The 24,830-nt window shown below is 44.0% G+C and overlaps 2 non-coding genes across 2 annotated transcripts; one reads left to right on the forward strand and one right to left on the reverse strand.

Moving 5' to 3' along the window:
• Nucleotides 1–422: 422 nt before the first annotated feature.
• Nucleotides 423–497, reverse strand: Trnat-ugu (transfer RNA threonine (anticodon UGU)). Its single transcript has one exon. It is a non-coding gene; the product is annotated as a tRNA-Thr (tRNA).
• A 66-nt stretch (nucleotides 498–563) lies between these two features.
• On the forward strand, nucleotides 564–638 carry Trnat-ugu (transfer RNA threonine (anticodon UGU)). The gene has a single exon. It is a non-coding gene; the product is annotated as a tRNA-Thr (tRNA).
• The last annotated feature ends 24,192 nt before the right edge of the window (nucleotides 639–24,830 follow it).

Raw genomic sequence — 24,830 nt, forward strand, 5'->3', positions numbered from 1 at the left:
AAATGGCATCTGGGGCGTTATGCAGATAGGATATGACTACGCATCACAGGATTTTGTTCACGTACCTCACACTGGTCACAGTGCCATGGACACGCACCATGTGTGATTTGTGACTGTACCCAACAGCACCCCACACCACAACACCTTGAGTTGGTGCTGTATGTCTTGTGCGAATGAAGTCACTGCAATGCCGCTACCCATGTCTGCAGCGAACCAAAATGCGGCCATCATTTTCAGACAAACAGAACCTGGATTCGTCCGCAAACATTATCTGATGCTATGTATGAAGGTAGTATCTGTTCCCGAAAGAACAGATACCATTGATGACCGTGCAGTTTCTCTAGAATGAAATTATAATTAAATTGATACCCTAGCTGCAAACAGGCGCTGATATACATCATTGGGGACATGTTTAAAATGTGTGCCCCGACCGGGACTCGAACCCGGAATCTCCTGCTTACATGGCAGACGCTCTATCCAACTGAGCCACCTAGGGCATAGAGGATAGTGCGCCTGCACTATGCTTGCAAGGGTTAAGTCCCTGCAGGCACACTATTCTCTGTGCCCTTGGTGGCTCAGTTGGATAGAGCGTCTGCCATGTAAGCAGGAGATCCCGGGTTCGAGTCCCGGTCGGGGCACACATTTTCAACATGTCCCCAATGATATATATCAACCCCTATTTGCAGCTAGGGTGTCGATTTAATTATCATTTCGTTATCTGATGCCATTCTTGTCTCCAATGACGTCGTTCCATACACCATTGCCGTCTAGCATGTTTCTGCACATTCGTCAAAGGCAGGCGGAGAACTGGACGACGTGCGCGTGACCCATGCCGTAATAAACGGTGACGGACTGTCACCCCTGATTGTGTAGGATGTGTTCCACTGTTGCGCCAGAGACGAGGAGCGCGGCGATCTGTCCTGCAATACCGTTCGTGTGAGGAGACGAACTTCTCGGGGGTGGTCTGGGTCGTGAGATCTGACCCACCTTGTCGTATTCTACGGCCTCCCACGAACCATTCTGCACACACTCGTTGTACAGCCGAAACACTTCCTTCCTCACGACTATCAGTTTCCCGGATGGATGCATCACATTGTCGTATCCCAGTAATACACCCTATTTCAGACTCGCTGGATGCGAGTCACTGGATGCGGATATGGAGGTTCATGTGGTCAGCACACCACTCTCCCGGCCGTACCTCAGTTTCCGAGACCGGAGCCGCTACCTCTCAATCAAGTAGCTCCTCAGTTTGCCTCACAAGAGCTGAGTGCACCCCGCTTGCCAATAGCGCTCGGCAGACCGGATGGTGACCCATCCAAGTGCTACCCCAGCCCGACAGCGCTTAACTTCGGTGATCTAACGGGAACTGGTGTTACCACTGCGGCAAGGCAATTGGGCCCGAAGCTGAAGTACACAGTACAATTCGAGTCTTATGGCCAAAATTTCTGAACTGCACACAGATTCACCGTGAAATTCTACCTCTATATGGACCACATGCAATATCGCATCCATCTGTAGTTATATAGTTCCGAGAATGTGACCATATCCACACAGACATTCGTGATACCGGTCAAGAAGTCCAGAACTTGTAGCTTGGAATTTTCATGTTTTCGGCAAGCTGAAAGAACATGTCAGAGGAAAGAAACTTTCCAGCAATTACGCTGTTCATACATTGGTTCTCGAATGGCTCAGTGACCAAGGAGAGGTTTTCTATCGTCAAGGAACTGAACGACTGGGAGAACGTTACGACCGTTGTTTATGGAGAATTGGTCACTACGCTGAAAAATAAACAGAAAAAGAAAAAGGGAGTTAAAAGTGATTTTTCGATAGCAACAGCACCATGTGTGTTCTTTTAAGGCGTAGGCATTACACTGCCTTTCGCAATATTCGTGGGTGTATCTTAATCTTAGCTGTCACATGCCTCTCTAATATGCATGATATAGTGAAATCAGTCCCTAGCAAACGTCATCAGCTTTTTGACCTATATTACTGGGTGCGATTCAATAGCTGACAGCTTCTAAAATTTCTGTGAACTTAGACCCAGTTCGCTGTAGAATCGGTGACCGATCGCTGCTTCTGTACGCTCGAGTGTGTGACGTTGTTCGCAGGGATGTTGGAAGACTCATTTGCATCTATCCTTCCGCCATAGTCAGTGAACCGTATCGAAACGAGAGCCAAAGATACGCCATGTATTGTCTTAGCCTTTTTTGCCCGAGTGCCTGAAAGCACGGCGAGAGTAAAAAGAAACTTGAAAGGTGAACCTCAGAACAGAAATTCGCATTCATTTGTGCCTCCGAAATGGTTTCCTGTTCCACTCGATCGTCCGTTATGCGAGCCTCTACATTTGTCGATAACAGAACAAAAATAACGGCTTTTCGGAATTCTGTTCTTCGTGCCGACGATATGCTCCAATTTCGTACCGTTTCCGCTTCACACATTTCTTTCTTTCTTGTGATTTGACGGAATCCAATCGGTTTTGAAGTTATTCGGTTGTCTTGGACTGTTCTACAAATAAAACTGTCATAAAAAGCAAATTCCCTTGCGGGTAAAAGTCGTTTATTTCGTCGAAATGTGGCAGCCTTTTTCATTATCAAGAGCACAGAGATATTATTCCACAGATTCTTCACTCATTTACAGCCAAGCGAGGAGGCGCAGTGGTTCGTGTAAGCCACTCGGTCATCATGAATAAAGTTTTCCGCAGTTATCCGGATTCGTATAAAGCTAACGCTGGAATGGTGTCTCAGAGAAATACGGCCCCGTCTCTGTTACCAGACTTGCACATTAATCCGCTCTCTTTTTTCCTCATGTGCCAAATACAAAGTGTAATTGTATCTCCTTGCCTGTAGAGACATTGGCTGGGTTGATACTCCCTTGCTTTTCTTCTTCTCTTTTCTTTTATCACCTGCTTGTTCCTCAGTTCCTGGATCTCCTAAGGTAGTGTTTCCTCTTTCAAAACAAAGCAAATTATTGTCGGAACTACTCAGAGTCTACATTACACATAAGAAACTGTTTTGTAAAACTAAAATCAGCTACATATTTTTGGCTGAATTGGATGTAGAGGACTGTTCACTACTTTTAGCATTGTTTTAGAAGAAAATTAACCTAAATCAACAATATTGCATTTCTGGCTCTGAGCACTATGGGTCTTAACTTCTGAGGTCATCAGTCCCCTAGAACTTAGAACTACTTAAACCTAACCAACCTAAGTACATCACACACATCCATGCCAGAGGCACGATTCGAACCTGCGACCGTAGTGGTCGCGCGGTTCCAGGCTGTAGCGCCTAGAACCGCTCGGCCACCCCGGCCGACTATATTACATTTCTGTTCGTGGAGCCACACCTTGTTGGAACACAATTTCTACAGCACACTTGGCGGAAAAATGTAGGATATAGGATGCAAGGTGTCGCTAGTGGTGTAGGTTAGGTTACATTAGGTTTTAGGTTTGCCTAGGTTGTATCACATGTTTTGTACCTACATGGCTAGTATTTGTTGATTAGCATACGTAATCTAAACTAAAATTATGGCAGTATAATTAATAAATTAAGTTGACTGGTTATATAAGTCCGCTACGCGAGTCTATTTTCACCACATAGCCTACAATGAGTCGCCAAATGACATTGGGATATGATACTAACAGCGATTTTAAATACATCTAAAACTGTGACAATGAATTCTGCATCCCGATAGCATATAATTAACAAAATTATTTCGGAGAACTGGCTATAGTGTTCGATATATTATGTCAGCGGCCTCTAAGAAGAAACAATCTAAGAAACGATAACACGGAGACAGAGATGGAAATCAATTGATCATCCTAGAGCATCCCTGCCTTTCTTTGGAGCTACAACAAACAGAGTCCTGGGCAGAGGTACCTGCGCAGAGTTAAGAACAGCCTTGGTCCCGATAATCCTGGAATTTATGAAATACCTTGTGAGTGCGGTAGCAGTCATACTGATCAGTCCATACGAACGATTTCAGAACTCAATACTGACCACAGACGCCAAGTTAAAAATCGAAATTTCGAACTTAATCTCACGAGCAAACCTGTGCTGAAACGAAAATATTATCCCATGCATCCACCGATTGAGATTCTGTCAACAAGGAAGCCGTTGAGACCAGAAAGTGTAACAACAACTTTAACAGTAACAGTAATAGTAGTGTCCCACTCTTAGTCGGACACTGTACGTCCGAAGCTATTCCGACCCTCAGTCCAATATCTGGGGCAAGGGCTGTCAACATACCTCACCTGTCTTCAATAATGAGGGCATCCACTGCTGAACGCTATCAGTAATGTGGTGTGGCGTTCCAGACCGTGCGGCCTTCCTTGAATCGCATGTGCCACACCTTGATCCATGCAATGCACTCCTCTTCGTACATTTGTGCCATTCTGTGATGAATTTCTGTCCCCCGCAATCTTTCCCCAGTCAGGAAACACACTACACCCATTTGCTTTTCTTTTGAAGGTTGCAGGTCTCTGTTTTCAGCACAACTGGGTGCTCTGTTCGGCCGACGCGTGTACATGCTCGCTCTATCCTCAAGTGGGTGTGCGTCCGTGTCCCTCTAGCGGCTAGTTTGGCTCATCAGCGCTCTTATAGGGCCACATCTTCTTCCGTAGGCAATGGCATTACGATCCATCCAGCTGTTTTAATTTTCAGCCTCCGGCTCTTTTTTTAATCGCCTTAATAGCAACAAATCACCATCATCAGTCACAAAGTCCAGTTCAGGGACCGAAGTACAAAACATCCACAAGTACGTAGTCATCTGGACAAGGGAGGGTTATTCATACGTCATCTACTGATGTACGAAAATACAACCACACAGTGGTCATGGGATAGCACATATAAAGATGGCGGTAGTATCGCGTGTACAAGGTACAACAGGTCAATGCTTTGGGTTTGTGCTCAGGTGATGAATGTGAAAAAGTTTCCGACCTGGTTATGGCCGCACGACGTGAATTAACAGACTCTGAACGCAGAATGGTAGTTAGAGCTACACGCATGGGTCATTCAGTTTCGGAAATCGTTAGGGAATTCAGTATTCCGGAATCCACAGTGTCAAGAATGTGCAGAGAATACCAGATTTCAGGCATCACCTCTCATCCCGGACAACGCATTGGCCGAATGCCTTCACTTAACGACTGAGATAAGCGATGTTCCAAAAAATGGTTCAAATACTCTAAGCACTATGGGACTTAACATCTAGGGTCAACAGTCCCCTAGACTTAGAACTACTTAAACCTAACTAAGGACAGCACACACATCCATGCCCGAGACAGGATTGAAACCTGCGACCATAGAAGCAGCACGGTTCCGGACTGAGGCGCCTAGAACCGCTCAGCCAGATGCCTAGTCAGATGAATCCCCATTTCAGTTGATAAGCGCTGATGGTAGGATTCGAGCGTGGCACAGACACCACGAAGAATGGACCCAGGCTGTCAATAAGGCACTGTGCAATCTGGCGGTGGTTCCAAACTGATGAGGGCTGTGTTTACATGGGATGGACTGGATCCTCTGGTCCAACCGACCAATTGATCCGATCATCGACTTTAAATGGTTATGTTCGGCTACGTGAAGACTTTATGTTCCCAGACAACAATGTCATGTCGTCGGATCACTATTTTTCACGATTGGCTTGAAGAACATTCTGGACAAATCGAGCTAATGATCTGATTTGGCCCTCCATGTCACCATACACGACCATCATCGAACATTTACGGAACATAATCGAGAGTTCTTTTCTTGCATAACATCCTGCACTGGCAACACTTTCGCAGTTACGGACGATTGTAGAGGCAGAGTGGCTCACTCTTTCTGCAGGGGACTTCCAAAGACTTGTTGGGTCCATGCCACGTTCAGTTGCTGCACTACTCGTAAAAGGAGATCCGACACGATATTAGGAGGTATCCCATGAGTTTTGTCACCTCATTGTCATAGGTCTTATGGAGTATTACAATAAAAACGAATTAAATTTGATTTACTGCCGAGAAGGCTTTAATTGGAGAAATATAATAACCAATCAAGAAAGGAGTACATTTCCTGCACACATTGATAATGTTCACATCCCTACGTTAACTGCTTCTCTGAAGACAAAACTGCTGCAGTGTGACTGCTAAAAAATCGTTTCTTGTTTAGGGCCGTCTACAACAGTGATGGTCGACCTGGTCCTACAGCCCACTAGTGGTCGTTCCAGCTCGCATTGTGGGCAGTAGGCCGGGGTTTTTAATCTTTTTCCATTGAGTTGTCATAACATTTTGACATTATGTATTATTATATGCTTCGACTTGCAGTACTCCTGCTTTGTAAGGTAAAGCTACACCCCTACTTTACAAAGCATTGGCCGGTTAGAACATTCTACTGCTGACAGAGATGCAAAAATGGGCGGATAGTAAAAAATAAGTTGATCACCCTTGTTCTACAAGAACATATAGGAGTAATTACACTCCAGGTGGTATCTAATAGCTGCTTAGTGATAGCTGAACCATGATTACTGGTCTTTCCTGCCCCATTTACTCTACGTAAGTGCAAAACTGACCCCTGTATGTTCTTGTGCGTTTCCCTTTTACTCATGATCAATTCTTAATGCTGTGTGATTGTAAGTATACGACTGATAACAAGATATTTCGGCATTACCAGAGAAGTGAAGGAAGTGTCTTCTCTTCTGTCTTTGATGGAACTTACTGCTCAAAAATGGTTCAAATGGCACTAAGCACGATGGGACAACATCTGAGGTCATCAGTCCCATAGACTTAGAACTACTTAAAACTAACTGACCTAAGGACACCACACACATCTATGCCCGAGACAGGATTCGGTTCAAATGGTTCAAATGGCTCTGAGTACTATGGGACTCAACTGCTGAGGTCATTAGTCCCCTTAAACTTAGAACTAGTTAAACCTAACTAACCTAAGGACACCACAAACATCCATGCCCGAGGCAGGATTCGAACCTGCGACCGTAGCGGTCTTGCGGTTCCAGACTGCAGCGCCTTTAACCGCACGGCCACTTCGGCCGGCAGACAGGATTCGGAACTGCGACCGTAGCAGCAGCGCGGTTCCGGACTGAAGTGCCTAGAACCGCTCGGCCACAGCGAACTTACTGCGTTTCGTAGTTTTTAGTCATTATTTGATAAGAAAGTATGCTACCACCTGTTCCCATTTAATGGTTATCTTGTATTAACAACTGAAGATATGTGTTGTAGGCGGCACGGCTTGCAGTTTTTATGACGATCTCATCCAGTATGACATTTCCACTGGTGCTGAAGGCAAAGAGACATCCTTTAGGCAGTAGTGGCCCAGGAGATTAGACTGAACATACTTCGTTTCTTCGTTTGACTGCCATAATCATTTTCAATTGTGTTGCAAAATACTCTCACTTGTCGGAAAAAAGTTTTAAATCTCAGTAATTATATGCATATAGGTGCTTCTCTCCGTGTTGCTAGAGTTACGATAAAAGGAAAACATAAAGAAATAAATAAGAAAAGAAAAGAAATAACTTTCGCGCAGTACTATCAATATTACGAGCGACGCTCAATAAGTAATGCAACACTTTTCTCTCGGCTTATTTCGATTGAAAAATTGTGGAATGTGTTGTGCGACATCGTGAAATATTCTCGCTTCAGTTCCTATAGCTTCACGAAGTTCCGAGAGGTGGCGGCACTATACGTAGCCTTCAAAATGCCGTCTGTAACGTAAGTGCGTTCCAAGCAGAGAGCGTGATTGAGTTTCTTGTGGTCGTAGATATTCATAGGTGCTTGACAATGTCTGCGGAGATCTGGAACTGAACAAAAGCGCGGTGAGGCGTAGTACGAGGCGTCTGTGATCATCGCATCCAAATCGCACAAACCGGTCTGATCTCCGACGTAGCGGCCGGCTGCACATAGCTGTGACTCCTGCAATGTTGGCACTTCCTTGCGACAAAAATCCAAATGAACTCATTCTCCATGACAAGGCAAGACTTCACTCAAATCTGCACAACCGAGAGACTCAGCGCCACTCGGTGTGAGCCGCAGGCGGCCAGCTGTGTGCTTCTCGCCGGCGTGGCTAAGATTGTGGCGACAACAAGCGCCCGTGATCCTGAGTCAGAATCTGTGGCCATCGCCTCGGGATGCCTCCGGCGTGTGTTGGAAGCCAGGACGACTGCCCGCGGAAGCGAGCCATGGAGTAGGCCGCCACTGGCTGGCTGCGGTCCCCGCTTCGGCCTCAGACGGTCGAATCCGCGGCCCGCTGTGGCCTGGAACGCTGGCGCCCATCTGCTGCTGAGTGTAGCTGGTGGTGTGACACGCCTCGCCATCCAGGAGAACTGCCACACTTGAATGAATCTCGTTAGAAACCCGCACCTGCTTATATGCGGCTGCGCACCTCTGTTTTGCCATACGCACCACTTCGCGTCACTTACTCGGAACACGCTAGGTTGGCCAGCGGGCCCCTTTGTGACGCTACAACGCAGTCCTTGCTATGAATTTTTTCGCGTACTTAACACATGAAACTGTTTGTATACGATATATTGTCTAGTGTAAATATATATTGTAAATACTATGTTTAAATTATATAATATTTAACACTGGTAAGTCACGGCATATTTAGTTAACGTTGAAGTCAGAGAGATTGTTTTGTCGTGCCGCTGCGCGCAGGAGCGCGCCAGCGGGTAGTAGTAGCAGTGACGCCGTGCTCGGAGTAAGACGTACAGTCGAGTGCTGCTGGTCCTAGCTGTGTTACATCTAACGGCTAGTGTGTGGATCTAAGTACGACGGAAAAGTAATGGTCGGCATATCTGGAAACATGGCCGGGCAAGTTATTATGGATTAATGGGCATAGTGCTGAAGAAACGAGGACTTACATGTGAAGCGCACTGTGGGCCCAAGTCGCTACAGTAAAAGCCCGCTGCCACACTGTGTCGCTGCCGTGTACTTCCGTCGATCCACCGACAACGAGGGAAGTAAGATCTACGTAATTTTCGTAGGATAAAATTGTAGAAGGCTTTCCAGTGGCTGTGCTTTTCTCTGAAGTTGAACAATTAATAACAAGCACTTTATAATCGAAGTGTTTGTTATAGTTACATTACACCCGACAATAACACCAAGTAGGTTCCCTCCGATCCTTACATTATTGATCCGAGGATGTCACGCCATTATCAAGAAAAAATGTTAATTATCAAATTATTTGCGTAGACGGTGAAGAGTAAATTTCAGACTGGTTATCGCGTTAATTGTTGCACTTAATAAGCTTACGCGAACCGTAGTAACTTAATAATAGACTGAAGTAATAAATTTGATTATTAAGATTTATTTCAATGCATATTCAGCTGAAGTTTGTTCAAGGATATTTCATGAAACTATAAAGCTTATTCCACCTGACAATCCCCCAATTAATGAATAATTATCATTCAAAATAAAGTTAATCAATTATTGGCAATATATTTCATTATCAGTAGATTAAAATGTGCAAAGTACCTAATTTTAAAGACAGAATGACAGTCCATTATTCAAAATCTCGATAGATAATTATCTGTGTTGTCAGCATTGCACTTAGCTGACAAATTATGAACAAAATAATTGTCAAAATACTTATTGAATGTAAACCATTAATGTGTAAGTGTAGTTAGATTCTTATGACATTGATTTATATGACTACTGAGCCTGACCCAGCACTTACGTAAAAGCTCCCGCTCCACCAGCTGCGCTACAGACGGGTAAACTTTATTTCTGACACAATTATCCACGTACTTAACAGTACTGTCGCTCATCAGTTGAGCTGGCGACCGATTTCTTAATTGCTTTTAACAACTCAATCATTTCTTTCGGCAAAATTTCCACTGGCAAAATTTATTTACAAATTATTTCCATTATTTCATTTACCGATCGTTATTGAATGAAATTACTCATTCTATAACGATCAAGTTATAACGTCTCCTGTTTCCGCGGAAGAATCATTATTTACTTTGAATTCGGATGCCTTATCCCGACGCGGGTCAAAATTTATAATTCACGGTCATTGTCAACTTGTAATTTCGCAAATCCCGGGAAGCAGGGGGGTGTTATACCTTCTGCCTGTGATTCGCGACATGCAAAACGGCTATGTTCACTCTTTCAGTAATTTCATGGACCTGTGGCCTCTATTCTACTTCGCAGCTGTTGGTACGCGTAACTCACTGCAATCTGGCCCACACCTGGCTGTAACTTGTGCTCAGAATATTGCCAAAAACTAACTTTCCTTATCGTAAACGGTGGTGCTGCTATAATACAGTTTGGAGACATGTCTAAAGTAATTCATAAAACGATGATGCTCCATTATGAAAATCCTGAAAATGTGATATATAATATGTTAACTACATTACTGAAACATCTTCTGTTGGGAACACCGTTCATTTCACTCGCTCTTTGCTTCAGTATTGAGATATTTGTGCAAATACTACACATTAAATCAGCCCATTACTACTTAGAAAACTGCTCATTCATGAATATGAACTTACAAAGCAAACTGAGGTCATTGTGTTGGGACAGAAACTCAACGTCGATTACTATGCAAATTTCATTTAGTGGAGTAGCTGCGACAAATGTGATGTGCGAATATCGAACTTTTGTTTTCAAAGGGATATGCAGTAACTTTGCTACTCTAAATGCAAATACCGTGATTCAACATTTACGTTATCGATTTTCGAGAATTTCTGACGTAACATTTGTTACACTCTCATCTAATAAATGAAACAACTGACGAGTCTCTGACCTTTATTCCCTTATCACGAGCCGGCCGGAGTGGCCGAGCGATTCTAGAAGCTACAGTCTGGAACCGCGCGACCGCTGCGGTCGCAGGTTCGAATCCTGCCTCGGGCATGGATGTGTGTGATGTCCTTAGGTTAGTTAGGTTTAAGTAGTTCTAAGTTCTAGGGGACTGATGACCTTAGCAGTTAAGTCCCATAGTGCTCAGAGCCATTTGAACCTTATTACGATTGACTTAAAGTGTTGGCCGTGCTACCATTCACAAAAGTGGAAATTTCTTTTTGTGTATAAGCCTTAGTATTTATTTGTTTCAAGAAAATGAGATGAAAACTTGCTATACGCATTATAATTAATTTGTATTCCATTTACACTTTGAAAATAAGACACTATTCCAAGGCGCTTCCTCAAATCCCGTTGCTTGTTGCTGATGATCTACACTAAGCTTCGAAAATTAAGAGTTCGTATCAGAGACTACTGTACGTTTGGTTAGGTACAGGATGAACCAGAACCCCCCGACAAAATTTCGGAGTTTGCTCAGTGTATTTTGCCGTGAAATAACCATATTCTCCGGTGTCTCGTTACAGAACAATTGATTTTTTTTACTGCTTGTTACCTTAGCTACCTTTTCATCTGTGTTGCACTGAAAAAACCTACATAACAGAGCAAATGTGGACAGTATGCGCGTGCATCTTGACTGGGAATAGGCTTGCTCCCCTTACTCGCAGTACTTTTTGTTGGCCACAACAATTTAGATTTTACTATTCACCCTAAAGCTTGAATTCAGTAATGCCCGAATGTGTCTCGACTTTGCTTTTGTGATGGTGTTGGTTGTACGTTAATAGTGATATACAACAGTACGGGTACGTTTACTGGTGATGGCTTGGCCGACTCGTAAATTTTTGCTCTGGAAGGAGCCACCGGACCTTTATACAAAACGTTCAGATCATATATCTGAACAGGCTCTAAATTTTTTTTTTTCATCATATGGATTACTTAAAGGTTATCCCGAGGCACAATACCAGTTGCAGGTTGCCTGCCTAACGGCTTTCAAGGGCAACAAAAACGTGATTTTCTATATATCATACAGTCATTTAACGTATTTAAGAAATTAAAATGCTGTCGTAATCTACTCAAGGGCTATTATGCTACATGTTTAACACAGTAAGTCAACTACTCAGTTAGAAACTGTGCAACGTCTTCAGGCAGCGTAACTCACGCTGCAATATATTCATCCAGTAATTGAGAACTAGAGGGTGATTTCCAACAAACTTTACACTGCAAAATTATATCACTGTACGGTACATAGTTCGGAAGCTATGCCGCTTTATGCATGTGAGTTCGATTTTTTAAAGAACAGTGGGTGGGAGTTAACTGGTTTTAATCTAAAATGTGCTGACGTATGGCATATTGGAAGTTAAGCAACAGCCTATTAGCTGATAGAGCTGCGTCACACGATTCGACAGGCTTGGCAGTTGTTCTGCGAAGGAAAGATCGCTATAATGATGTCAACCAGTGGTACATACAGGGAGCGAAACAGAAACTAAGGAACATATGTGTTCCAATGTGTGTGAAATCTTGTTGTTGTTAGTATTTTGCAGCTGTGACTTATTAAACTGATAGTTCGGTAATTTTCACATCTGTCAACACCTGCTTTCTTTGGGATTGGAATTATTATATTCTTCTTGAAGTCTGTGGGTATTTCGCCTGTGTCATACATCTTGCTCACCAGATGGTAGAGTTTTTTCATGACTGGCTCTCCCAAGGCCATCAGTAGTTCTAATGGAATGTTGTCTACTCCCGGGGCTTTGTTTCGACTCAGGTCTTTCAGTGCTCTGTCAAACTCTTCACGCAGTATCTTATCTCCCATTTCATCTTCATCTACATCCTCTTCCAATTCCATAATATTCTCCTCAAGTACATCGCCCTTGTATAGACCCTCTATATACTCCTTCCACCTTTCCGCCTTCCTTTCTTTGCTTAGAACTGGGTTGCCATCTGAGCTCTTGATATTCATACAAGTGGGTCTCTTCTCTCCAAAGGCCTCTTTAATTTTCCTGTAGGCAGTATCTATCTTACCCCTAGTGAGACAAGCCTCTACATCCTTACATTTGTACTCTAGCCATCCCTGCTTAGCCATCTTCCACTTCCTGTCAATCTCATTTTTGAGACGTTTGTATTCCTTTTTGCCTGCTTCATTTACTGCATTTTTATATTTTCTCCTTTCATCAATTAAATTCAATATTTCTTCTGTTACCCAAGGATTTCCATTAGCCCTCATCTTTTTACCTACTTGATCCTCTGCTGCCTTCACTACTTCATCCCTCAGAGCTACCCATTCTTCTTCTACTGTATTTCTTTCCCCCATTCCTGTCAATTGTTCCCTTATGCTTTCCCTGAAACTCTCTACAACCTCTGGTTCTTTCAGTTTATCCAAGTCCCATCTCCTTAAATTCCCGCCTTTTTGCAGTTTCTTCAGTTTCAATCTGCAGTTCATAACCAATAGATTGTGGTCAGAATCCACATCTGCCCCTGGAAATGTCTTACAATTTAAAACCTGGTTCCTAAATCTCTGTCTTACCATTATGTAATCTATCTGATACCTTTTAGTATCTCCAGGATTCTTCCAGGTATACAACCTTCTTTCATGATTCTTGAACCAAGTGTTAGCTATGATTAAGTTATGCTCTGTGCAAAATTCTACAAGGCGGCTTCCTCTTTCATTTCTTCCCCCCAATCCATATTCACCTACTATGTTTCCTTCTCTCCCTTTCCTACTGACGAATTCCAGTCACCCATGACTATTAAATTTTCGTCTCTCTTCACTACCTGAATAATTTCTTTTATGTCGCCGTACATTTCATCAATTTCTTCATCATCTGCAGAGCTAGTTGGCATATAAACTTGTACTACTGTAGTAGGCATGGGCTTTGTGTCTATCTTGACCACAATAATGCGTTCACTATGCTGTTTGTAGTAGCTTACCCGCACTCCTATTTTTTTATTCATTATTAAACCTACTCCTGCATTACCCTTATTTGATTTTGTATTTATAACCCTGTAATCACGTGACCAAAAGTCTTGTTCCTCCTGCCACCGAACTTCATTAATTCCCACTCTATCTAACTTTAACCTATCCATTTGCCTTTTTAAATTTTCTAACCTACCTGCCCGGTTAGGGATCTGACATTCCACGCTCCGATCCGCAGAATGCCAGTTTTCTTTCTCCTGATAACGACGTCCTCTTGAGTAGTCCCCGCCCGGAGATCCGAATGGGGGACTATTTTACCTCCAGAATATTTTACCCAAGAGCACGGCATCATCATTTAATCGTAAAGCTGCATGTCCTCGGGAAAAATTACGGCTGTAGTTTCCCCTTGCTTTCAGCCGTTCGCAGTACCAGCACAGCAAGGCCGTTTTGGTTAATGTTACAAAGCCAGATCAGTCAATCATCCAGACTGTTGCCCCTGCAACTACTGAAAAGGCTGCTGCCCCTCTTCAGGAACCACATGTTTGTCTGGCCTCTCAACAGATACCCCTCCGTTGTGGTTGCACCTACGGTACGGCCATCTGTATCGCTGAGGCACGCAAGCTTCCCCACCAACGGCAAGGTCCATGGTTCATGGGGGGGGTGTGAAGTCTTATGGGACTTAAATGCTAAGGTCATCAGTCCCTAAGCTTACACATTACTTAACCTAAATTATCCTAAGGACAAACACACACACACACACACACACACACACGCACACACACACATGCCCGAGGGTGGACTCGAACCTCTGCGGGGACCAGCCGCACAGTCCACGACTGCAGCGCCTTAGACCGCTCGGCTAATCCCGCGCGGCAAAGGAACGTACTAATTAGTTCCCCAGACGCAACGTCACTGGCACAAACAAACTACAGACCTTCACTTCCGCTGCGTACGTGGTCTTTACCAGAGCCGTAATTTACCTGCTAATGACACGTGTCGTAACGTCAAAAGTTACGATACTAAAATCTCATCCTTGCAAAAAAGAAAAAGCAACTGGAAAGTACTATGATGTGATGGGATCTACACTCTTTGCGGAGATAGAGCCGCTTCGTTACTCCGCGAACCAAGACAGAAAAACCAATAACTGATGACATAGATACGGTGTGAAAAGCTCAAAACCGGCCGCTGTAACCGAGCGGTTCCACGGGCTTCAGTCCGGAACCGCTCTGCTGCTACAGTCGCAGGTTCGAATCCTGCCTCGGGCATAGATGTGTGTGATGTCCTTAGGTTAGTTAGGTTTAAGTGGTTCTAAGTCTAGGGACTGATGACCTCAGATTTTAAGTCGCATAGTGCTCAGAGCCATTTGAATTTGAAAAACTCACAGATCTGAGAGAAAAAGTTTCCCATGTTCGTGAGTACCACACTGAGGTGACAGGAGTCATGGGATACCTCATCATATCGTGTCGGACCTCCTTTTTCCCAGCGTAGTACAGCAACTACGTAGCATGGCCTTGGTAAGTCGTTGGAAGTTCCTTGCGTGAATACTAAGCCATGCTGCCCCTATAGCCGTCAATGATATCGCGAAGTTTTTGCTGGTGCAGGATTTCGTGTCCTATGCATGTCCGGTGGGATTCATGTCGGGCGATCTGGGTGGTCAGATCATTCGGTCTAATTGTCCAGAATGTTGCTCAGACCAATAGCGAACAGTTGCGGCGAGGTGACAAGGCACATTGTCATACATGAAGATTTATCGTTGTTCGGGAACATGAAGCCACGAACGGACCAGACCTCATCGACGGTGTCAGTGTTGAGACAGGAATTAGTGATCATGATGTTGTCATTACGACTATGGTTACGAAAGTTAAAAAGTCGGTCAAGAAGGCTAGGAGAGTATTCTTAGTAGAAAGAGCAGATAAGCAGTTGTTAGCATCCCACTTAGTAAATGAATCGGCTTCATTAACTTCCGGTACGATGGACGTGGAAAAATTACGGTCAAATTTTAAACATATCGTTAATCACGCATTGGACAAGTATGTGCCGAAAAAGTGGGTTACGGACGGAAAAGACCCACCGTGGTTTAACAGCGCAATTCGGAGAATGCTCAGGAAGCAAAGGCAGTTGCACTCGCGGTACAAGAAAGATCGGGAGAATGAGGACAGGCAAAGGTTAGTAGAGACTCGTGCTGCTGTAAAAAGAGCGATGCGCGAAGCATTCAACCACTACCACCGTCATACCTTAGCAACAGATCTTGCTTAAAACCCAAGGAAATTCTGGTCTTACGTAAAATCGCCTAAGAAGGTCGAAGGCTTCCATCCAGTCACTCACTGATCAGTCTGGCCTGGCAACGGAAGACAGCAAAACGAAAGCTGAAATTTTAAATTTAGCATTTCAGAAATCTTTCACGCAGGAGAATCGTACAAACATACCGCCGTTTGAGTCTCGTACAGATTCCCGTATGGAGGACATAGTGATAGACACCCCTGGGGTTGTGAAGCAGCTGAATGTGTTGAAAATAAATAAATCGCCAGGTCCTGATGGGATCCAATTCGGTTTTACAAGGAGTACTCTACTGCATTGGCCCCTTATTTAGCTTGCATTTATCGCGACTCTCTCGCCCAATGTAAAGTCCCGAGCGACTGGAAAAAAGCGCAGATGACGCCTGTATATAAAAAGGTAGAAGGACGGATCTACAAAATTACAGACCAATATCCTTAACATCGGTTTGTTGCAGGATTCTCGGACATATTCTCAGTTCGAATATAATGAATCTCCTTGAGACAGAGAAGTTGCTGTCCATGCATCAGCACGTCTTTAGAAAGCATCGCTCCTGCGAAACGCAACTCGCCCTTTTTTCACACGATATCTTGCGAACCATGGATGAAGGGTATCAGACGGATGCCATATACCTTGACTTCCGGAAAGCGTTTGACTCGGTGCCCCACTGCAGACTCCTAACTAAGGTACGAGCATATGGGATTGGTTCCCAAGTATGTGAGTGGCTCGAAGACTTCTTAAGTAATAGAACTCAGTACGTTGTCTTCGATGGTGAGTGTTTATCGGAGGTGAGGGTATCATCTGGAGTGCCCCAGGAAAGTGTGGTAGGTCCACTGTTGTTTTCTATCTACATAGATGATCTTTTGGATAGGGTGGATAGCAATGTGCGGCTGTTTGCTGATGAAGCTGTACTGTACGGGAAGGTGTCGTCATTGAGTGACTGTAGGAGGATACAAGATGACTTGGACACGATTTGTGATTGGTGTAAAGAATGGCAGCTAACTCTAAATATAAACAAATGTAAATTAATGCAGATGAATAGGAAAAAGTGTCCTGTAATGTTTGAATACTCCATTAGTAGTGTAGCGCTTGACACAGTCACGTCGATTAAATATTTAAGCGTAACATTGCAGAGCGATATGAAGTGGGACAAGCATGTGATGGCAGTTGTGGGGAAGGCGGATAGTCGTCTTCGGTTCATTGGTAGAATTTTGGGAAGATGTGGTTCATCTGTAAAGGAGACCGATTATATAACACTAATACAATCTCATTCCATGTAGGCTTTCACGGCCGGCGTCTTTATCAGTAAACTCTTCCGGGCTAAGTTGCCGTGGTCGATCTGTAGAACTTCTTCTCCCTGACGTTTCGTTCTCAACTGCGGAGAACATCTTCCGAGGTGAGTCGACAATCTATTCTTGAGTACTGCTCGAGCGTTTGGGATCCCTATCAGGTTGGATTGAGGGAGGACATAGAAGCAATTCAGAGGTGGGCTGCTAGATTTGTTACTGGTAGGTTTTATCATCAAGCGAATGTTACGGAAATGCTTCAGGAACTCTAGAGGAAAGGAGGCGTTCTTTTCGTGAATCGCTACTGAGGAAATTTAGAGAACCAGAATTTGAGGATGATTGCAGTACAATTTTGCTGCTGCCAACTTACATTTCGCGGAAAGACCACAAAGATAAGAGAGATTAGGGCTCGTACAGATATATATAGGCAATCATTTTTTCCTCGTTCTGTTTGGGAGTGGAACAGGGAGAGAAGATGCTAGTTGTGGTACGAGGTACCCTCCGCCACGCACCGTATGGTGGATTGCGAAATATGTATGTAGATGTAGATGTAGAAGTCCACGAATGGTTGTAAATGGTTTCCAAATAGCCGAATATAACCAGGACCCAGTTCATTTCAAGTAAACACAGTCCAAAGCAGAAGGAGCCGCCACCACCAGCTTGCACAGTGCCTCGCTGGCACCTTGTTGCGATCTGCGCTTCACTCGTATCCTACCATTAGCTTTTATCAACTGAAATCGCGACTCATCCAACCAGGCCACGATTTTCCAGTCGTGTGGGGTCCAACCAATATGGTCACGAGCCCAGGAGAGGTACTGCAGGCGATGTCGAGAGGCTAGCAAAAAGACTTGTGGCGGTCGACTGCCGTCATAGCCCATTAACGTCAAACTTGAAGCACTGCCCTAACGGATATGTTCGTCGTACGTTGAATTCTGAAGATTTTTCAAGCAGTGTTGCCTACCTTTTACCACTGACAAACCTACGCAAAGCACTGATTGCATCCATTATGAAAAGTATAATGACTGTAATTTACTTACGAATTACATGTGCACTGACGGATAAATAGTATGAATGTGTGAAGACGTGTTACGTGAATGTCTTTCTTCACACTCTGTGCTATCTATCTACAGCTTTATGTTGTATTAATTAAAATGTGTACTCAAGACACAGGGCACTTGAGAAGGGCCCATAAAGGAAACAACAGAAAGTGCTGTGGACAGAAAGGACCGGGTGGTATGTCACAAGATTGTGTTGAGTTAGTATGTTCCGTGTTTGATTTAAAAAAAAAAGGTGTAGAACGAGACAACTTACAGGCTTCGAGTACATGAACTGCTTGTAATTATAGGTGTAAAACGGTCGTTTACAGAAGAACGAAATGGAGCATTGGAGTCCGATTACTAAACATGGACGTGTTAGCCTTTTTTATTACTGATATTACAAACACAACACAATAACCATATTTTCCTGCCTTAATATACATTCTTCTATCTTAATAAAATCTTAGTCTGTGGGAAACAAGGAGCTGCCATAAGAAATTATGTCAGAACAGATTAAAATTTTGCTTCGCTTAATGGTAGACGTTAAGTGTTAAGCCACAAACTGCTTTAATAGTGAGCTCCGTGGTCCACTTTCTGACCCTAGTCGGGTGAATCAGGCTCCCACCGACCACCATGTCATCGTTAGCCAGTGGGGTCATTGGCTGTGGTATGAAGGAGCTCTCCCGGTCGTTGTTGGGTCTCTTGACCTTGGAATCGCTACTAATCGGTCAAATAGATCCTCAGTTGCTCTCACGAGGCTGAGTGCACCTCAGTCCAGTCCTTCCCGAAAGTGAAAAATCCTTCGCAGTACCGGGAATCGAACCTAGGTCCGCCGCTTGGCAAGCAGCTGCCCTGACCAGAGCTGCAGATGTGGACTTAGTAGTAACAAAGCTCATTACTACCTCTTGCTGTAGCTGTGGTCATTGTTCTTCTTCTCAAAATGCGATGAATGATTTATGATGGATTTGATGGAAAACGGTCTTAACACTTCCTTTGTTGGTGCCCTCTCACTCGATTAATCTGATTACTTATGTCTTCTGCAACGTCATTCGATGTATCTTCAGTGGAAGAACGTTTACACATACAGGAAGGGTGCCTTTTATGTTTTTACAAAAACAATGAAAAACTTTTAACTTGGTTCTTATCGTTTTAGTATTTCTCAATACAATGGCTTTTAAAATTTATGCACTTTTGTGAGTGTTTGGATCAGTTCCGGAAACATTTTTGTCTCTTTGTTGATGGTACCTCAGGTTCTGAATGGTTTCAGTAGCTTCTTGATGTTCTAAAACAATGGTCACGCTTTTTTTGTTTGATTTAAGGATAAAGAGAATTGAAGTCAACAGAGCCAAAAAGCAGTTAATTCTGACTCCTCTGAAAATAGTTTAATGTGTGTGGTACAGACGGTATCGTTGTGATGAAGAATGACGTAATGTTTTCGGTTGTTTATGCCGATTTTATCAATGACTGACGACAACATGGAAGATCAGAGAACAATGGACGCAACACGTCACGTGCTACAGAAAAGGTCTCAAAGTACCCAAACAGTTAATTACTCCTTACTTTATAACTATTACGATTATACTCAAATTTCTTCTTCTCTTACGATGCTGTATATAGATTTTACGTGATCGCATTTTTGAGCAGTTCAACAGTTGACACGAGTGTTTCAGAGCTTCAATTAAATTGTGCGGAATCCAATGAGAACAGACCTTTTTTCACAATGAACTAATGCTAACAACAAGCAGATTAAATACAGTACTTTATTTCTGCACACCGCCAACAGCGCGGCAGATGATCTAAGTGGTTTTATTTTACCTTCTAAATTATCCGTGGTACTGTAAGGGGATATCAGTGCTACTTTTATTCTTGCTTCCTGCTTTTTTTGTCATCGTAGACAGTAAAGCGTAAATTTATTAAAAACCAAATATTTGGTGGCGTGCGTTCCAACGAGAATTCTGAGCTGATTGATAATTGTATCATTACAGGTTATGTGTTTCTTTCGGACTGTAAAATCAGCGACGTGACCTTCAGTTTCTTTGTTTCGTAGCGTCTCCATAGCCTGAAATTAACGCATGCAACTGAAGTTTGAAAAAGTTATCTATCACTGAAAATTTCTATTATGCACAGTTAAACTGATTTTTCTTTTAGTGTGTTTTAACCTGGGATATGGTTTTCCTCCCAGTTGTAGACATTTTTTGAAACTGCAATGACTCCAGTTAGCAACTAAATATTAGACTAACAAGTGATTGGGATATTGAAGCTTCTGTTTAGTTTATTCTTTTTCCTGGATATTTATTTATGGGCATTTGTTTAGCTACAACAGTAACACACTACTTTCTTTCAAACAAAATGTATAATTTATGACAACTATCACACACGCCTATGTCTTTACGTTCTAAGTTCCTAAATTGAAACAAAAATTGTTTGCACTTATCCCACTGAGCCTCGACGATTTCCTTCGAAGCAACAATTTAATAAAATAAAAAATTGTATTTTACCTACCAAACAAAGATTCAGGTTAAGTCACGATCTGGTTACTTTATGCTTAGCCCAACGTAGGCCTACTTGTACTTAAATTGCCAATCCCGGCCAAAGGCTTCGAAAACCCCGCGCATTGGGGTCAAATTAGATTACGTTTCCGGACACGCACTGTCTGTAAAGGCTAAGTAGGCGATACGCATAAAACTATGACAAGTGGAAAAGAATCTCAACAAATATAAATGACACTAAGTAGCGTACTGCCGTTACGGTATCGAGATAATATGTTTACGACAAGCACATGTGAAGCGAAAAGTACTCGTACACAATTGACTTGCCTCCGCACAACTGTCTATCGGGCGTAGTGGCAGTGCGGTACATGCGATTGTCGATTGTCTAAATGAAAAAAAAAATGGAAAATATGTGTATCGGACATCATCTAAGTGTGCTTGCCCAAAATGCTTTTTCTTTTTTGTTAATATAAAACGAACGAAACAACCCAAGCGCAAGTCTTCATTGACTGAATTTTAATTGAGATTTAGTAAAATTTGCTTATTTCCAGTAAACCACATTTCTGCAGAAATAAAAATACACTCCTGGAAATTGAAATAAGAACACCGTGAATTCATTGTCCCAGGAAGGGGAAACTTTATTGACACATTCCTGGGGTCAGATACATCACATGATCACACTGACAGAACCACAGGCACATAGACACAGGCCACAGAGCATGCACAATGTCGGCACTAGTACAGTGTATATCCACCTTTCGCAGCAATGCAGGCTGCTATTCTCCCATGGAGACGATCGTAGAGATGCTGGATGTAGTCCTGTGGAACGGCTTGCCATGCCATTTCCACCTGGCGCCTCAGTTGGACCAGCGTTCGTGCTGGACGTGCAGACCGCGTGAGACGACGCTTCATCCAGTCCCAAACATGCTCAATGGGGGAGAGATCCGGAGATCTTGCTGGCCAGGTTGGTTGACTTACACCTTCTAGAGCACGTTGGGTGGCACGGGATACATGCGGACGTGCATTGCCCTGTTGGAACAGCAAGTTCCCTTGCCGGTCTAGGAATGGTAGAACGATGGGTTCGATGACGGTTTGGATGTACCGTGCACTATTCAGTGTCCCCTCGACGATCACCAGTGGTGTACGGCCAGTGTAGGAGATCGCTCCCCACACCATGATGCCGGGTGTTGGCCCTGTGTGCCTCGGTCGTATGCAGTCCTGACTGTGGCGCTCACCTGCACGGCGCCAAACACGCATACAACCATCATTGACATCAAGGCAGAAGCGACTCTCATCGCTGAAGACGACACGTCTCCATTCGTCCCTCCATTCACGCCTGTCGCGACACCACTGGAGGCGGGCTGCACGATGTTGGGGCGTGAGCGGAAGACGGCCTAACGGTGTGCGGGACCGTAGCCCAGCTTCATGGAGACGGTTGCGAATGGTCCTCGCCGATACCCCAGGAGCAACAGTGTCCCTAATTTGCTGGGAAGTGGCGGTGCGGTCCCCTACGGCACTGTGTAGGATCCTACGGTCTTGGCGTGCATCCGTGCGTCGCTGCGGTCCGGTCCCAGGTCGACGGGCACGTGCACCTTCCGCCGACCACTGGCGACAACATCGATGTACTGTGGAGACCTCACGCCCCACTTGTTGAGCAATTCGGCGGTACGTCCACCCGGCCTCCCGCATGCCCACTATACGCCCTCGCTCAAAGTCCATCAACTACACATACGGTTCACGTCCACGCTGTCGTGGCATGCCACCAGTGTTAAAGACTGCGATGGAGCTCCGTACGCCACGGCAAACTGGCTGACACCGACGGCGGCGGTGCACAAATGCTGCGCAGCTAGGACCATTCGACGGCCAACACCACGGTTCCTGGTGTGTCCGCTGTAACGTGTGTGTGATAATTGCTTGTACAGCCCTCTCGCAGTGTCCGGAGCAAGTATGGTGGGTCTGACACACCGGTGTCAATGTGTTCTTTTTTCCATTTCCAGGAGTGTATGTCAGTATTTACCCCGAATAGATATATAACAAACCCCCGGGATATCCTCAGACCTCATCGGACGCCTTCAAACCTAGGACATAAGAAAGGAAACCAGGAAGTGTGGCATCCCTAGACCAAAGCTACACCAGTCTTCTTGTATAAATAATCCAGACGTTGTACACCAAACTTAGGCGAGGGAAAGCGCTGTTGATCGCTATGCTTTATCGCAATATCAGTAAAACGCCCCGTTCTGACGTAAAAACAAAGGAGAAACCCTAGTTTAGTCAAACAATGGAGTAGTGTCTTTTTTTTCCTTTACAATAGCGCTAGACATCGTTGCAAATGCATACAAGACCGTCTGTCAGTGGTCTACATCTACATCTATACTCCGCGAGCCACCTTACGGTGTGTGGCGGAGGGTACTTATTGTACCACTATCTGATCCCCCCTTCCCTGTTCCATTCACGAATTGTGCGTGGGAAGAACGACTGCTTGTAAGTCTCCGTATTTGCTCTAATTTCTCGGATCTTTTCGTTGTGTTCATTACGCGAGATATATGTGGGCGGTAGTAATATGTTGCCCATCTCTTCCCGGAATGTGCTCTCTCGTAATTTCGATAATAAACCTCTCCGTATTGCGTAACGCCTTTCTTGAAGTGTCCGCCACTGGAGCTTGTTCAGCATCTCCGTAACGCTCTCGCGCTGACTAAATGTCCCCATGACGAATCGCGCTGCTTTTCGCTGGATCATGTCTATCTCTTCTATTAATCCAACCTGGTAAGGGTCCCATACTGATGAGCAATACTCAAGAATCGGACGAACAAGCGTTTTGTAAGCTACTTCTTTCGTCGATGAGTCACATTTTCTTAGAATTCTTCCTATGAATCTCAATCTGGCGCCTGCTTTTCCCACTATTTGTTTTATGTGATCATTCCACTTCAGATCGCTCCGGATAGTAACTCCTAAGTATTTTACGGTCGTTACCGCTTCCAATGATTTACCACCTATGGCATAATCGTACTGGAATGGATTTCTGCCCCTATGTATGCGCATTATATTACATTTATCTACGTTTAGGGAAAGCTGCCAGCTGTCGCACCATGCATTAATCCTCTGCAGGTCCTCCTGGAGTACGTACGAGTCTTCTGATGTTGCTACTTTCTTGTAGACAACCGTGTCATCTGCAAATAGCCTCACGGAGCTACCGATGTTGTCAACTAAGTCATTTATGTATATTGTAAACAATAAAGGTCCTATCACGCTTCCCTGCGGTACTCCCGAAATTACCTCTACATCTGCAGATTTTGAACCGTTAAGAATGACATGTTGTGTTCTTTCTTCTAGGAAATCCTGAATCCAATCACAAACCTGGTCCGATATTCCGTAAGCTCGTATTTTTTTCACTAAACGTAAGTGCGGAACCGTATCAAATGCCTTCCTGAAGTCCAGGAATACGGCATCAATCTGCTCGCCAGTGTCTACGGCACTGTGAATTTCTTGGGCAAATAGGGCGAGCTGAGTTTCACATGATCTCTGTTTGCGGAATCCATGTTGGTTATGATGAAGGAGATTTGTATTATCTAAGAACGTCATAATACGAGAACACAAAACATGTTCCATTATTCTACAACAGATTGACGTAAGCGAAATAGGCCTATAATTATTCGCATCTGATTTATGACCCTTCTTGAAAATGGGAACGACCTGCGCTTTCTTCCAGTCGCTAGGTACTTTACGTTCTTCCAGCGATCTACGATAAATTGCTGATAGAAAGGGGGCAAGTTCTTTAGCATAATCACTGTAGAATCTTAAGGGTATCTCGTCTGGTCCGGATGCTTTTCCGCTACTAAGTGATAGCAGTTGTTTTTCAATTCCGATATCGTTTATTTCAATATTTTCCATTTTGGCGTCCGTGCGACGGCTGAAGTCAGGGACCGTGTTACGATTTTCCGCAGTGAAACAGTTTCGGAACACTGAATTCAGTATTTCTGCCTTTCTTCGGTCGTCCTCTGTTTCGGTGCCATCGTGGTCAACGAGTGACTGAATAGGGGATTTAGATCCGCTTACCGATTT

This window comes from Schistocerca serialis, chromosome 8 (assembly GCF_023864345.2).
Source record: "Schistocerca serialis cubense isolate TAMUIC-IGC-003099 chromosome 8, iqSchSeri2.2, whole genome shotgun sequence".
NCBI classification, from domain to species: Eukaryota; Metazoa; Arthropoda; class Insecta; order Orthoptera; family Acrididae; genus Schistocerca; species Schistocerca serialis.